The 3,150-nt window shown below is 38.4% G+C and overlaps 1 long non-coding RNA gene across 1 annotated transcript; it reads right to left on the reverse strand.

Annotated features, from left to right (window-relative positions):
- Window positions 1-2,584: 2,584 nt before the first annotated feature.
- Window positions 2,585-2,917, reverse strand: LOC113010485 (uncharacterized). Its single transcript, XR_003270349.2, has 2 exons — window positions 2,752-2,917; window positions 2,585-2,658 (listed from the first exon to the last, which is right to left on the reverse strand). It is a non-coding gene; the product is annotated as an uncharacterized LOC113010485 (long non-coding RNA).
- Window positions 2,918-3,150: the final 233 nt, after the last annotated feature.

A 3,150-nucleotide genomic window follows, 5' to 3' on the forward strand; every position in this document is an offset into this window, starting at 1 on the left:
GTCTTTTCTTCTGTCTTCATTCCAGGATCTCACTCAAATCTGATGCAGAAAATATGAAACTAATCTGAGAGAATAACTGAAGCAGTTTTCCTCCTGAAGCATCACAAAGTTCAGAGTTCATGTTTAGAGCAGAAGATTCAGCAGTCGCTCTGTGACCTTTCAACTTTCTTCACTAAAACAGCTTCATTACAGAGAAACAAGTCACATTTTCTTCATGTTCTTAAGTCCTTTCAAATGTTTGTAATGGTCCTTGAATGCAGCATCAGCGTCGCAGGTTTAAAAGGTCACTTTCTGTTGTGTTCAAAGATTTCCTTCAGATATGGTCTTTAATCAGTAAAGCCAGTGATACAGCAGTGTCATTAGCTGTGTTATTGGCACCAGGCTGTGTTTATGTATGTATTTAATTCTGTCTGAGGATGTCTTCAGCATGAAATGATCATTTGCTCAGCTGCTGTGTCTCATCTCTTATCAGACATTGGTTGGAACAGAGTTTTGTTGCTGACCATCTGACAAGAGGGTGAAGAAAAGCTTCAGGCTTCATTTGGACACTACGTTGGACAGAAGTCTCCACAAAAATGACTCAGAAACACAAATATTATTAATGAAAGTCCAAATGTCAAAAAGGGGTCATACATGATCCTGAGAAATGTCCTTGAACATTTGAACATGAGTCAGAGGGTTGTCAGGTTTCTACACTGCATCGTGGCATCAAGCCTGAGATGTCTGTGGAAACAAGTATGGAGGACACAAATGCACAGACGCAGTCGAGCTGTTTACTGCTGATGAGGAAGGAAAATAGTCTGTTGGATATTAAAGCAGCATTTATTAGAGTAAGAACAGATACTTGTGTCCTTCATTTGATCCCCGTCAATTTACAGAAGACTTAAGGACCCTTTGACTTCTAACATACAGCTGCATGTTTACAATTTTATTATTTATTGATTTATTTCTAGCAAAGCAAGACTTTACTGATTAAAGACATATAATCAGACATATTACTGTTACTCTCTGAAAAAGACTCACATAAAGCAGATTTATCACAAGCAAACATCAAGACACATCCTTCATGGCTTAAAGTTGCAGTGGGACTCTTTCGCCATCTGGTGGTTGTAACAGTTATGACAACTGTTCCTGCATATATGTCCCTCCTCAGTGTGAAGAAGACTGGACTCCAAGCTGCTCCTGCTGATCACTGCGTGTTCCTCCTGTGTCTAAAATCTATTTCCATTATGAATCAGGAAACTGTTTGCACCAATCATAAAGCCAATAAAATACGTCACACACTAAGAAATAACAAAAAGGAATTGTGCATTTCAAGGAGATTTTTCCCTCGTTTTTTGAAATCATAAGAATACAAACTAATGCAAGACTGTCATGTTTTCATAAGTTTGTAGAGACACTGTTCTGTTGTATTCTAGGACATCAGTCACTTTTTAAATGCATGCTACTCCTCATCATCATCAGCATCATCAGCACCCATGACCTCCTTTTAGTCTTTGTTTTGTTATTTTTCAGAGTTCAGGAGACGTTCTTATAGGATTTCCACAGTGTACAAGTGCTGTTTAGAGCCTTTACCTAAAAGAAAAGAGTAAAGTACAAAGTAGATTTACTCACTGCAGGAAAATAATGCCTCAATCTGATATATTGTCTTATATGACAAACTGAAAGTGATGCATCAAAGTGTAAGCAGCATTTTCCTGTTACAGCTGGTCTAGATGGAACTGATCTGATCTCCTTTATGTGCAGGTAGATATCCAGTGGGTTTGCTAAGGGTCACAGATGAGGGGCTGTGTGAGATGTTTAATGGGAAAGGAAATAAAACCATTGTTCCAGACCTGCAGCTAAGATACTCGAGTATCTTCAAATATGAAGCTGAGTATTACTTCCATACTTTCCTCCACTGCTGATGACCTTGTTACCTGCTGCTCCCTGTTAATGATCAGCCTCAGTTCTGATAGTAAACTGTTGGCTCTCTGGGGGGAAGAAAGAAGTTTGTATTTGTTTAAGATACAATGAAATCATATTTTGACATATTGGAAGATGACATGGAGCTGAAAAAATACTACAGGTATAAATGGAAACTCCAGTTTATTTCTGTTATTTCCTGTGATAGTGTTTGTACACTCGCTCATGATAACTGTTCATTCAGCTGCTGTTTTTGTCTGCTGGACATCTTTAGCTTTCAGTAAGGATGCATTCATAGATCAGCACATCTTTTTGAACCACATTTCTTATGAGACTCAGAGTTTACACTTTGGAAATGTGGTGAGACCTGGGGTAGAAAGAGACTGAAGCTTCAACCTCGGCAGTTTTGTGTGTGTGAAGCAGAAAGATAAGAACTGTGTGGCCAACTCATCACACACATAATCCTGAATCAGAAAAACAGCATCAAGTGTTGTAATTGTTAAACACAGAAGTGTGATTTATATGTGGTTTTTACTGATGGTTAACACAGTCGCACAAACACCTGAAACTGATCAAAATATAAAACAACATATTAAACATAAATATGTGCCAGTTACCAGAACTTATGTGGTTTCACTGAGGTTTAATTCTGCTCAGTTTATCAATACTCACTCATACAAAAGTTTGTTATGTCTTATTGATTATTTGGCTTTAGGTTTTCCAGTTTTCCGGCTGCTGCTGTTTAATGTTTGCCTGGGAAAAGAAATTTCAGTTAGTGTGGGAAGTTTGGTTAAGCTGGTGGAAAACAATACTGTTACACTGACCTTTTGGATAAGATTGTCTTACCTGTGGTTTCTCTGATGTGCACGACAAAACAGTCTCCAGGCAGCTTGAGTGCCCATTTAAAGGTTCCTGGTGGTACCAAGTGATTGAAGAGAGGATTGAAAAGCCATATTAGTTTATTGTAGATTGTAGTCAGTTGGCCAAGCTTGTAATGAAAAACGGTTCATTACTCGAAGCTTTCATCACAGTCCTCTTTGGTGACATCTGGTGGACAAATATATGAAGAGCAGCTTGAGTCTGCAGCTTATAATGAACTGCTTCATTATGATTGCCCACTCTGCAGAGCTGACAGCTTGTGTTTGATGTCATGTGACAGTTCTGTGTGATATCGGGCTGATATGTTGCTTTGAACATGAATTTTTGGGGGGTGAAAAAATTGTGTTATCATCAATCAATCATGTG

This window comes from Astatotilapia calliptera, chromosome 18, assembly GCF_964374335.1.
Source record: "Astatotilapia calliptera chromosome 18, fAstCal68.1, whole genome shotgun sequence".
NCBI classification, from domain to species: Eukaryota; Metazoa; Chordata; class Actinopteri; order Cichliformes; family Cichlidae; genus Astatotilapia; species Astatotilapia calliptera.